Genomic DNA, 13,546 nt, shown 5'->3' on the forward strand with positions numbered 1-13,546 from the left:
GTTAAGACGTGATATGATAGCTCTATTTAAGTATCTGAAAGGCTGTCATATTGAGGAGGGAGCAAGCTTGTTTTCTGCTGCTCCAGAGAACAGGACCCGGAACAATGGATGCAAGCTACAGCAAAAGAGATTCCACCTCAACATTAGGAGGAACTTCCTGGGAGTAAGGGCTGTTTGACAGTGGAACAAACTCCCTCAGAGTGTAGTGGAGTCTCCTTCCTTGGAGGTCTTTAAGCAGAGGCTGGATGGCCATCTGTCAGGTATGCTTTGATTTAGATCTCCTGCATGGCAGGGGATTGATCTGGATGGTCCTCATGGTCTCTTCCAACTCTACCATTCTCTGATTGTATGAGTCCATCCATTTGGCATGTGGCCTTCCTCTTTGTCTGCTTCCCTTTACCTTTCCTAGCGTTATTGCCTTTTCTAATGATTCACACCTTCTCATGATGTGGCCAAGGTTTGGGCTTGATCTGTTATTTGTTTCTTTGTCTTTTGACATGGTATTCTCAGTATTCTTCTCCAACTGTTGTTGTCGTGTGTCTTCAAGTTGTTCCCAATTTATGGCGACCCTATCGTTGGGCTTTCTTTGCAAACTTCTCCAGAGTGGATATGTAGAGAGAGAGATCTTGTAGCAGCTTTGAGACTAACTAAAGTCTCATTCTGCAAGGAAAAGGTGGAATATAAATACATTATTATTATTATTATTAAAGAGAGAGATTGGCGGCATGAGCTTTCATAAACGTACGTCTGCTTCCCAAAAGCATTTGGCATCTGAAGAAGTAGAGTTATGTCTGCGAAAGCTCCTGCTGCCAACTTCTTTCCATTGTGTCCCTCTGTGTTGAGAGAGCCTCAGTTGGATCATCTTGGCTTCCTCAATATGACATCCCTTCAAGTATTGAAACAGGGCTTTCATATCACCTCTTAACCTTCTCTTCTCCAGGCGTTTCCTTCCCTGGATGGCCATGTGTCAGTGGGGATGCTTTGTTTGAGAGTTCTTGCATGGCAGAAGAAGGGGTTGGGCTGGATGGCCCTTGGGGTCCCTTCCAACTTTAGGATTCAGTGGTCCCCAAACGGTGCCCTTTCAGCTCCCAGAAGCCTCAGCCACGTGGGTCAGTCGCCTGGGATTCTGGGAGCTGGAGTCCCCCCTTCCCTTCAAGAGCCCTGGCTCTAGAGGCTAGGCTTCTCTCTGGGAGCGCAGGGTTGGAACCCTTTGGCTGGACTGCCTCTCTCCTTCATCAGCCTTGATCTGGGGAGAGCAGGGCTCCAAGCTGTGGGATCCTGGAAGTGCAGTCTGTTGCGGCAGGGCAGGCTCCCCGAATCAAAGAGCCTGGAGCCCTGGCCCTGGCAAGCGCTCTCCACCCGGATTAAGGCTGCAGTGCGGACGCAGGCTTGGTCTTGTGGCGCGTTGCCTGGGACCTCCCGATCTCCCAGAATCCTCGCCCGGGAGGCCAATGGCGAGGCTCCCCGGCGCCCAGGAACTCCTCCTCCCGAGACCCCTCCGTCCAGGATGCCCAGGACTCCGGGACGCGTTCCGATGTCACCCGAAGAAGGGGACACGTGTCTGGCCTCCATGGCGCCAGGTAAGAAAGAGCAGCAAGGCGCCTCCCTCCTTTCCTCCCTTCTTCCTTTCCTCCCTCCCTTCCTTCCTCCCTTCCAGGGGCTGTCCTTGCGATGGTCCTTCTTCCCGATGGCGGCTGGGGATGATGGGCTCGGCTCGGGACACTTGGCGGTGGATGGTGGGCTTTGCAGTCGCCCTTCGCCCCAGGGCGACCCTCTCCCTTGCCTTCCTCCTCCTCCTCCTCCTCCTCCTCCTCCCCCCCCTTCTTCTTCTTGGGGGCCTTCAGGTTTTTTCCCGACTTCCCCCCCCCCCCCCCCCCGGCAAGTTGCTTCAGACGTTTTGTGGGGTTTTTCTTTTGGACATCCTATGAGGCTGAGAGAGTGTGACCCGCACAAGGTCGCCCGGTGGGTTTCCATGGCCCAGCAGGGATTCGAACCCGCCTCTCATTACTGTGGCACCGTTCGAGAAGGAACCCGGTTGACCCCGCTTTAACTGGCCTGGCTCAATGTTGGGATTGGGAGGCTGCATCCATACTGGAGAAATAACCCGTTTTGGCACCGCTTTAACTGCCCTGGCTCCAGGCTATGGAATTCTGGGAGTTGGAGTTTGTTGTGGGCCCAGAGCGGAGCAGAGCTCCGCTCTGGGCTCACAACAAACTCCAACTCCCAGAATTCCATACCCTGGAGTCAGAAAAACAGTTAAAGTGGTGCCAAACTGGGTTATTTCTCCAGTATGGATGCAGCCTTGGGGTCAAGGAGGCTTTGGTGAGCCTCAGGGTTGAATCCTTTGCACCTTTGTGTGGTTGTGTTTGTGTGTGAACTGCCTTCTAGACAACTCTGACCCATGGCACCCCTGTGGATGAAGAGGCATCTCTCTCCCCTCTCTTCTCCTCCATTCCTCCGCTCAGGTCTTGCAAACTCAGGCCTGGACCTCCCTAATGGAGTCTATAGCCATGGCAATAGCAAGTACATTTATATATCAGTGCACTGAAGCACTCCCTAAACGGTTTACCAAGTGTAAGCCAATTGCCCCCAACAAGCTGGGGACTCATTTTCATAGAATCTGTTTCATTTCATAGAAATGTAGGACCTGTTTAAAGACCTCCAAGGAAGGAGACTCTATCACCCTCCGAGGGAGTGCATTCCACTGGCGAACAGCCCTTACTGTCAGGAAGTTCCTCCTAATGTTCAGGTGGAATCTCTTTTCCTGTAGCTTGCATCCATTGTTCCGGGTCCTGTTCTCTGGAGCAGCAGAAAACAAGCTTGCTCCCTCTTCAACATGACATCCTTTCAAATATTTAAACAGGGCTATCATATCGCCTCTTAACCTTCTTTTCTCCAGGCTAAACATCCCCAGCTCCCTAAGTCGTTCCTCATAGGGCATGGTTTCCAGACCCTTCACCATTTTTGTCGCCCTCCTTTGGACACGCTCCAGTTTCTCAATGTCCTTTCTGAATTGTGGAGCCCAGAACTGGACACAATATTCCAGGTGGGGCCTGGCCAGAGCAGAATATAGTGGCACTATTACTTCTCTTGATCTAGACACTATACTTCTATTGATGCAGCCTAAAATAGCATTGGCCTTTTTAGCTGCCGCATCACACTGTTCACTCATGTTCAACTTGTGGTCTACTTGGTCTCCTAGATCCCTTTCACACATAGTTTCATTCAGCCAGGTGTCACCCATCCTATATCTGTGCATTTTATTTTTCCGCCCTAAGTGCAATACCTTACATTTCTCCGTGTTGAATTTCATTTTGTTAGCTTTGGCCCAGCTTTCTAGTCTATTCAGGTCATTTTGAATCTTGATCCTGTCCTCTGGGGTATTAGCTATTCCCCCTAATTTGGTGTCATCTGCAAATTTGATAAGTATGCTCCCAATTCTGTCATCCAGGTCATTGATAAAGATGTTGAATAGCACTGGGCCCAGGACAGAGCCCTGTGGGACCCCACTGGTGACCTTTGGAAGGATGCAAGGCTGAGTCAAGCCTGAGCCCTTGGCTGGGATTGAACTCGCAACCTTGTGGTTTGTAAGTGAGTGGCTGCATTACAGGCATTCGAACCACTGCGCCACCAGGGCTCTTCCCACTGTCTATCCATCTGATGTGTGGCCTTCCTCTCTTTCTGCTCTCTCCACCTTTCCTTGCATGATTGTCTTTCCTAGTGATTCCTGCCTTCTTCTGATGTGGCCAAAGCACAACAGTTTGATCCTCTTCGCTTCCAGGGAGAGTGCTCAGGCTTGACCTGTTCAGGGACCCATTTGTCTTTTGGGACGTCCACGGGATCCTCAGCCACTAGCATCACTAGAGCCATAGGAGTTTAGCACACTGGGGCTAATGTCGGCATTGAAAAGAGATTAAAGCACATTTCAAGCTTCCCACAAATCAAAGTGAATACGGCGAGTGGTTGCCCGAATGGTTATCACATGCAATGGCACAAATAAAGCAATAGCAGAAAGGCATTGGTGCTGAAATCCCTAAAGTAAAAAGATGCATGTTAATGCTTCTTTGTGACCACTTTAATGCGATGTCGTGTTAAATCATTACATGTAATTATGCAATTTTTCCGGGATGTTCATGGGATAAGATGCCAATCTCCTTCATGTGATAAACCCCCATAGAGTTGGAAGGGACCCCAAGGCTCATCAATTCCAATCCCTCGCCATGCAGGAATTCACAATCAAAGCACCCCCAACAGATGGCCATCCAGCCTCTGTTTAAAGATCTCCAAAGAAGGAGACTCCATCACTCTCCAAGACTCCAGACTAAACACTCCCAGCTCCAAAAGTCTCTCCTCATAAGGCATGGTTTCCAGACCCTTCACCATTTTGGGTGCCCTCCTCTGGACACACTCCGGAGTTCAGGTGTGACCTATTCAGGGACCCATTTGGTTGTGCTTTTGGCCATCCACAGTATCCTTAACCAGTGGCATTATTACCTTTGGTGACACCTAGTTTGGAGGATTACCAGGGCGGGGTGACCAGATGTCCTCACCACCAAGGCACTGCAAAATATAGGACATTTATGATAAATGTAGGACATGGCCAAACAAAAGCTCGAAACACTCCTAGAAATTTACCTCTATGCTTCTTTGTCATGCTCAAAATGGAGGACAGTTTGAAATTCCTCCCGGACAGAAGGTTGAAATGTAGGACATATCCAGGAACTCTCAAATGAGTTTATTTCCTTTCTGCCCACTTTCTTTACTGTCCAGCTCTCACATCCGTACGTGGAGATGGGGAATACAATAACTTGGATGATTCCAACTTTAGTGTTGAGTTGTCTATCTTTACAGTTTAAGATCTTGTCTACTTCCTTCATATCTGCCCTTCACATTCGTAGTCTTCTGATTTCTTGACTGCAATATTTGATCCAAGGTACGGGAACTCTTGAACTATTTCATGCTCGCTTACCTGGACATAAGTCCCCATAAAACTAATGGTAGAATTCAAAGATACAGCTGTCTTAGTCTGTGGAATCAATACGTAGAGCAATCTTGTAGCACCTTTGAGACTCACTGAAAGAAAGGGATTGGCAGCATGAGCTTTTGTAGACTTCAGTCTACCTCTTCAGAGGAATGCATGCACCAATGGTTTTTACTTCTGAGTAGGCATGCCTAGAAGGTTGCACTGTTTTATTTTTAGCATTTCTATTGCATGTAGCTTCCTCTAAGTTGCTCAAACAGAGAGGATTACAGGATAATGTGTATGACTGTGTTTATTCATTACATTAGAGACTGAAAAAAGTTACTTTTTGATCTACTACTCTCAGAATACCCAGCCAGCATGACTGCTAATCACAAGGATGAATGCAGTTGTTACCATAAAATAAACTTCCCCTAACAGCATCTCAAGAATTCAAAGATGTAGGACCCGAACAGATAGGCCAAAATAAAGCTGCTTCAGGTCACTTTGGAGGTATGCTGTTTAAATGGCACATGCATCTACACCAATGCTGCGTTCCAGTCCTTAGGACTGAAGCATGGCTTTGGCACGGCTTCTGGACTATTAGGATGCATGCATTGTTTAAACAGCATACTTCCAAAGTGACCCGAACCAGCTTGATTTTGGCCTGTCTGTTCAGGGCCATAGTCCTCTTAGTCTGTAGAATCAGTACAGTATGTAGAGAGATCTTGTAGCACCTTTGAGACTAACTCAAAGAAAGAAGTTGGCAGCATGAGCTTTTGTAGACTTCAGTCTACCTCCTCAGATGCATTTAGCATTTAGGTTTAAATGCATCTGAGGAAGCAGACTGCAGTCTACGAAAGCTCATGCTGCCAATTTCTTTCTCTGAGTTATCTCAAAGATGCTACAAGATCTCTCTACGTACAACATCTCAGGAAGTAACAATTAAATTGCCAGTGATTCCCAAAGTGGAGAATTCCGGGGGGGGGGGGGGAAGCGATCTAGGGAGGCAGTGAGGGGGAAAGGGGCCAGCAGGGGATAGTTTGGTCAAAGTATTGGTGCAACCAGCACCCTTTAGGACCATCATGGGGATGAATCATAGAATCGTAGAGTTGAAAGAGATCACAAAGGCCATCCAGTCCAACCTCTCCGGCCATGCAGGAACTCATAATCCAAGCATCTCCGACAGATTGCCATCTAGCCTCTGCTTAAAGACCTTCATGGAAGGAGACTCCACTACACTCCAAGGGAGTGTATTCCACTGTCCAAAAGCCCTTACTGTCAGGAAGTTCTTCCTAATGTCGAGGTGGACGCAGCTTGCATCCATTGTTCCGGGTCCAGTTCTCTGGAGCAGCAGAAAACAAGCTTGCTCCCTCCTCAATATGACATCCCTTCAAATATCATATCACCTGAGTTGCATGAAACTTCTTCTCATGGTCCCTTAAAACCAGAGTGCACCCTTGCTGATCATTTTGTGTGGTGGCATCTCCCACTCTTCTGCTCACATGAACCCACTCCCTTAACTCATCTTTCACTGGTGGTGTCACTGGCAGTTGTGATACTTGGGTGCAAGATATTGCTTTTCTTGCTTGGAACAGCACACACACTGGTTGCATCCCTCTCCACCCCAATGAAAAAGAATTGAAAGTACTTCCTTGCTGCGGAGAGGCTTCTCCTTTGCCCTGATCACCTTGAGAGCAGCAACCGAGCAGCGGGAGACTGGAGACTTATCCAAGGGCACTCAGTAGATTTACATGGCTGAGCCAGGATTCGAACCTTGGTCTCCAGAGTCCTAGCCCAGTTCTCAAACCACTTTACCACACTGGCCTCACTACTATAGCCTTATGATTTCACTTTAATTGCCATGGTTCCATCCTATGGAATCTTGGGCTTTGTAGTTTGAGGAGGCACTGGAGTGCTCAGGCTGAGGATTTCTAAATACTATCTCCCTAAACTGCCAATCCCAGGATTCCATATGGCAGTGAAAGTCAAGTCATTGTGTCATAAATATGGGGTGTGAAAGGGCCCCCAATCTTAGGAGTTTATCACACTGGGGCTGATTTTGACATTAAAGACAGATTAAAGCACATTTAAAGATCCCACAAATGAAGCGGAAATGGTGAGTAATTGTGCAAATGATTATCACACGCAATTGCTCAAATAAAGTGATACCAGAAATGTATTGTTGCTGAAATCCCCAAAAGTAAAAAGATGTGCATTAATGCTACTTTATGACCACTTTAATGGTGGATTTTGTGTGACATCATGTGAAATTGCTATGTGATTATGTGATTTTTCTGGGATATTCACAAAATAAACTCTTGATCTCCTTCGTGTGATAAACTCCTTACTGTGGTCCATACATTTGTCCCATGAATGGGCATATTCCTGATCATTTTATTGTTAAACTGGAGTTACATTTAAGGCAAAGTTTAGGGAAAGGGAACCAAAGTGACTGTTGTAGTTCCAGGTTCAGGGGGCCTGTGTCATTGCACAAGGGACAAAGGCAAGATGCAAAGGAGAAGATGGAGCCGTCTTCCATTCCATGCAAAAGAGCAGACATGAGCATCAACTGAACCTCTTAAACGCTGGTGATGGGAGAAGTCATAAAACAAAATGCAGCAGCGAGGGGGCCAGAAGCCTCTCTGGGGAGAGATATCTAGAGCGTGGGAGTGGTTACAAAGAAAGCCTATATCTGTATTCCCATCAGACATTCCTCTGTAGGTGGTGGTCTCAGGGAATGGCCCTTTCTGAATGTCAGATTTCAGGTATGGGAGTATAAGATCCTCCAGAGAGGCTGGACCGACATCATATAGCCATAGCCAGCACTTTAAATTGTATTCAAGCACAAGACAGATGACAAGGTTATTGTTGTTATTGCGTGCCTTCGAGTCCATTCCGACTTTTGGCAACCCTAAGGCAAACTTATCATGCGGTTTTCTTGGCAGGTTTCTTCAGGGCGGAGGGGTTGCCATTGCCATCCTCTGTGGCTGAGAGAGTGTGACTTGCCCAGAGTCAAGATTATACCCCTTCCTCAACCCATACACAGTTACTGACCAGGCTGGTAGTTGAATCCCTAGAGATAGCATAGCATCACCCATTCTACCTGAGCCAGCAGGCTAGTTTAATGGGAGCAGGTCAGATTGTGTATCATACATACCTCTGCCTTTGAACAGAGAGGAACACTCAGAAACCTGAGGAATAGAGAGGAACCTTGCTATCCACAGCATCAACCATCTGAAGTGATGGACTCCCTCTGCCTAACAGAAGGACAGGGTCTGCTTACGACTCTTCTTGAAATGCCTGAGTTGGTGTTTTATCAAGGCTCTACCACAAAGGGGCACAGGTAACTGGAATGATTTTAACAAACAAAAAACAGAAGTAGCTGTGGTGGTTCATGGGGACCAGAAATGCACAGTTAAGCATGCAAGCTTTTGTGTTTTCCAGAACTGCTCTGCCAGCTAGGTGATATTTTTAAAAAGTAGGGCTGGAGGAAGACATTTTTACTTTGTATAGCAGAGCCTGATGGAGATTCTGCAGAACTCAAAAGCTAGCACACATGTATACCATTTTGGTTGTTGTCTAGTGCCTTCAAGTCATTTCAGACTTATGGCAACCCTAAAAGGGGAGGAGTGACTTGGCAGAAGTTGTTTAACGATTCCACCTCAACATTAGGAGGAACTTCCTGACAGTAGGGGCTGTTCAACAGTGGAACACACTCCCTTGGAGGCTGGTGGGGTCTCCTTCCTTGGAGGTCTTTAAACAGAGGCTGGATGACCATCTGTTGGAGATGCTTTGATTGAGAGTTCATGCATGGTAAGAGGTTGGACTGGATGGCCTTGTGGTCTCTTCCAACTTTATGAGTCTATAAGCAGTGGTTTGCCCTTGCCTTGCTCTGAGGCTGAGAGAGTGTGCCTTGCCCAAGGTCACCCAGTAGGTGTCCATGGCTGAGTGGAGATTTGAATCCTATTCTCCCAGTGTCCTAGTCCACCATGCAAACCACTACACCATGCTGGTTCATTGTTTTGGTTAGTCCCAATAGAGGCATTTCGTTTGTCATTGTGTACCATCAAATTGTTTCTGACGTACAGCATTGCCCAAGTGTAATTCACAGGCCTTGCTTACTTCGACTTCTCCACATCCCCCAACTGTGCTGGTCATTGTTTTCCACTGGGGCAGATTCTGGATTTCAAAACCATCAGTGGCTCTGGAAAATAAATCCAGATGAGATGTTACCCAGAAGCACCTAACTTAATGTCACCTTTAAACAACAGTTAAAATAGACAGTCATTTGATCAGGGTGTTCAGTCAAGCAATTTGAAATGGTTCTGGTTTTTGTATTTATGGGCACTGGGTTGTTGTTCTTTTTTTAAGAAGACATACTTAGGGTGCATTGGTTTTACCCGGCTTTATTTGACAGTTTGTGTCTTTGATGCTGGTTGTTAGTCGCCTGGAGAGCCCCATTAGGGGGAGGAAAGGCAGGCTATAAATGTTTCATTAACAAATAAGCCCCTATTAATGAAACAGTGTTTGAGATCTAAAATTTTATCTTGTTTTAACCCTTTTTGATGCTTTTATTGTGCTAGTACTAGTACAAAATGTTATAGTATGGCATACTACTGTTTATTATTTCAATCGGTGAGACATGCCCTGTTTCATTATACTGCTTTTCTTTCTTCTCCCTAACAGAATTCTGCAAAACTTCAGCTTCAGATTCCCTATTTTTTTTTAGATTTCATCAATTTTATTTATTTCTTAATTTTATTTTTGCACTTCTGTACACTTTGAGGTTCCCCACACGCTTCTGAGACCTCCCTCTTTTGTGCATAGATGGTGTCGCTTTTGCTATATAAGCAAGACCACTCATTATTGACAACAGAAATTAGAAGGAAATGTGGTAGAATAATAGGTATTTATTTTCTGTTTACCTCATCCTTCCCTATGAAAAACTCAAAGCAGTACAGGATTCTCCAGCCTTTCTTTGCATATCCATCAGAGGTAGGTTAGTCTGATAGACAGCAGCTGCTCCTGGGTTCATCCAATGAATTTCATGCCTGCTTCGGGATCTGAACCCAAGCTTTCCTGAATGTGAGTTTGACATTCTCGTCACTATACTACACTAGCTCTTGGTCTGCTCTCTCACATCATCTGTACCTGGGCTGCATCTACACTGGAGCAATAACCCAGTTTGGCACCGGTTTAATTCTTTCTGGAGCATTCTGGGTCCACAACAAACTCCAACTCCCTTGAGCCAGAAAGAGTTAAAGTGGTCCCAAAGTGGGTTATTGCTCCAGTGTGGATGCAGCCCAGGTTTCCCTAACCTGGCATCTTATGGTAGCGTACCACTGCAACTCCCATCATCTCCAGCTGATAATCCTGCTGGCTGAGAACTTCAGGAGCTGTACTCAACACATCTGGAGGGTCCCAGGTTGGGGAAGGCAAATCTTAAAAACCGCTCTGCCAGATCCATTTCCTTTGAAACCTACTTGCCCTCAGGGGCTGTACCCCCCTCCTTTCACTTCGGAACCCCTAATGAATGTCTGTTGACTGACAAAGTTCCCTTTCATTTCTCAAGCAACACAACACAAAACACAAAACAAAGCACTCCTGTCTTCTAAGTGATTAAAAAGTTATCGCCAATGGCTTGAAATGATCTTGGCCACGAGGTCTTCAAGTTTTTGACCCGCTTAAAATTCAAATGGGTGTTAAAAGAAAGGTTGGGCTTTGGCAAAGAGTTAACGTACAGAGTCTTGTTCCACCGTACCATTTTCATCTTACTTTTCGTGTCAACTGGGGGGAGACAGTGAAGACCTTTGGAGGCCCTCAGTGGGTCTGAAATTATGGGTGGCGGAAGGCAGCGCTGGGAGGGGAATCCGGGCACAAAAACAGGAAAAGTTCACTAGAAACGTCTGAGGTATGCATCAGTTTGCGAAGGGAGTTCTTCGCACACAAGAGGCCTCTCACTCTCCACACACACATATTCTCCTGGCTACCCCCCCCCCATCTCTTCCCCAAAGTTTTTTTAAGCATTGCAGAAACCCTTGGGGGACCACACTCTTATTTCATGCTGGGAAAATTTGAGACAGCATGTGAGAAATGAATGGTACATTCCCTGCAAATAGCCACAGTATCTCTGTCAATTGCGAGGGACTCTGATGGTTCCTCTTTTGCATGATGCAAATGCCATACATTGCTGGATTTGGAGTTTGGAAACTCAAATCTTTGCCAGTGGTGCAGTTTGGAATTGTGAGACTCTGGACTTCAGTCTTCCCAGAAGAGTGGCCCTAGCGCCCTGCCTTTCCCATTAGGCAGAGGGGGTGGCTGGTTCTGGGGACGGATATTGGGAAGCTTTAGTGGAGTGGAGGAGGACAAAGCTATGGATGCTCTGTAGCCTTTGTCTGCCCCTTAAGCCAATGCTTCTTGAGCTATATCTGATGTGATGGATTGGCAGCACACACACACACCCGCCCAAAGATACTTAGAATCATAGGTTCATAGAGTTGAAAGACAAGGGCAAACCACCGCTTATAGAATCATAGAATCATAAAATTGGAAGAGACCACAAGGGCCATCCAGTCCAACCCCATTCTGCCATGCAGGAACTCACAATCAAAGCATCCCCAATAGATGGCCATGAAACCTCTGTTTAAAGACATCCAAAGAAGGAGACTCCACCACCCTGCAAGAGAGTTTGTTCCACTGTCAAACAACTCTTATTGTCAGGAAGTTTTTTCCTAATGTTTAGATGGAATCTTTTTTCCTGTAGCTTGAATCCATTGATCATTATCCTAGTCTCTGGAGCAGCAGAAAACAAGCTTGTTCCATTTTCAATATGACACCACTTCAAATATTTAAATAGGGTTATCGTAGCACCTCTTAACTGTCTCTTCTCCAGGCTAAACATACCCAGCTCCCTTAGTCTGTCCTCATAGGGCATGGTTTCCAGACCTTTCACCATTTTGGTGGCCCTCCTTTGGACACGCTCCAGTTTATCAACATCCTTTTTTATTGTTTTGCCTAGAACTGAACACAGTATTCCCAGTGAGGCCTGACCAAAGCAGAATAGAGTGGCACTATTACGTGCCTTGATCTGGACACTATGCTTTTATTGATGCAGCCTAGAATTGCCTACATCTTTTTAGCTGCTCCATCACACTGTTGACTCATGTTCAACTTGTGGTCTACTAGGACTCCTAGATCCCTTTCACATGTAGTCTTGTTAAGCCAGGTGTCCCCCATCCTATATCTATGCATTTCATTTTTCATACTGCCTAAATGCAATATCATACATTTCTCCTTGTTGAAGTTCATTTTGTTAGTTTTGGCCTAGCTTTCTAATCTATTCAGGTTGATCCTCTCCTCTGGGATATTAGCTGCTCCTCCTAATTAGGTGTCATCTGCAAATTTGATGAGCATGCCCTCTTAACCTATGCTCTCAAGGCTAAACATACCCAGCTCCCTATGTTTCTCCTCATAGGACTTTATGGTTGCCAGACCCTTCAGTATTTTGGTCACCCTCCTGTAGATACTCTGTAGCTTGTCAACATCCTTCTTGAATTGAAATGCCCAGAACTGGACACAGTATTCCAGGTGAGGCCTGACCAAAGCAGAATAGAGTGGCAGTATTACATCCCTTGATCACCACTGAATGGACCACCACTGAATGGCACTGCGTTAAGCGATCTTACTGTCCTGAGATATGGTAGAGAATACTGTTGCCTTGCCAATGCTAAACTAAAACCCACCTCTTAATGTCAGTATGCAGAATGAGTTCTGTGTGGCCTTTCATCTTGCGTCTCGGGAAGCCTTGGAACTGTCCTGCTTAGCTAGACCTCATCCTTTTCAGATAATGCTATTATTTATTTCCAGATGTGGTCAGCCAGCCCTTGTCTGGGAGCCCTGGTGGCACCTGATGTCCCAAAACCTACCTTGATGGCACAGCTGATCTTTGCTCTTAATAAGAATTGGCTCATTAGTTTCTGGCATCCAGATTTTAGTCCAATGTTTGGTTTCCAGGAGTAGCTGGACAAATGCCTTTTGGGGAGGCTAAACTGGGCCGTGAAGGCCATTGCCACTGCCTTCCTCCCTCAGGTTCTAGTACTCAAAGAGTTGCCAGGTGCTAATTATGGCATATTCAACATGGCCTGTACTGAGCCAGAAATGAGGAAACTGCCACAGAGATATGCTTATGAAACAAATTAGAATCATAGAATCATAGAATCATAGAGTTGGAAGAGACCACTAGGGCCATCCAGTCCAACCCCCTGCCATGCAGGAAATCCAAATCAAAGCATCCCTGACAGATGGCCATCCAGCCTCTGTTTAAAGACCTCCAAGGAAGGAGACTCTATCACCCTCCGAGGGAGTGCATTCCACTGTCGAACAGCCCTCACTGTCAGGAAGTTCCTCCTAATGTTCAGGTGGAATCTCTTTTCCTGTAGCTTGCATCCATTGTTCTGCATTCTAGTCTCTGGAGCAGCAGAAAACAAGCTTGCTCCCTCTTCAATATGACATCCCTTCAAATATTTAAACAGGGCGATCATATCACCTCTTAACCTTCTTTTCTCCAGGCTAAACACCCCCAGC

General features: G+C 46.3%; 1 protein-coding gene across 1 annotated transcript in view; it reads left to right on the forward strand.

Moving 5' to 3' along the window:
• Positions 1-1,558: 1,558 nt before the first annotated feature.
• The window catches only part of BCORL1 (BCL6 corepressor like 1), a 55,933-nt gene continuing 43,945 nt past the window's right edge, over positions 1,559-13,546 (forward strand). Inside the window, exon 1 of the mRNA XM_042479238.1 lies at positions 1,559-1,580. The gene's annotated coding sequence lies outside the window, so the exon portion shown is untranslated. The remainder of the gene's footprint in view (positions 1,581-13,546) is intronic.

Source organism: Sceloporus undulatus, chromosome 7, assembly GCF_019175285.1.
Source record: "Sceloporus undulatus isolate JIND9_A2432 ecotype Alabama chromosome 7, SceUnd_v1.1, whole genome shotgun sequence".
Classification (NCBI taxonomy): Eukaryota; Metazoa; Chordata; class Lepidosauria; order Squamata; family Phrynosomatidae; genus Sceloporus; species Sceloporus undulatus.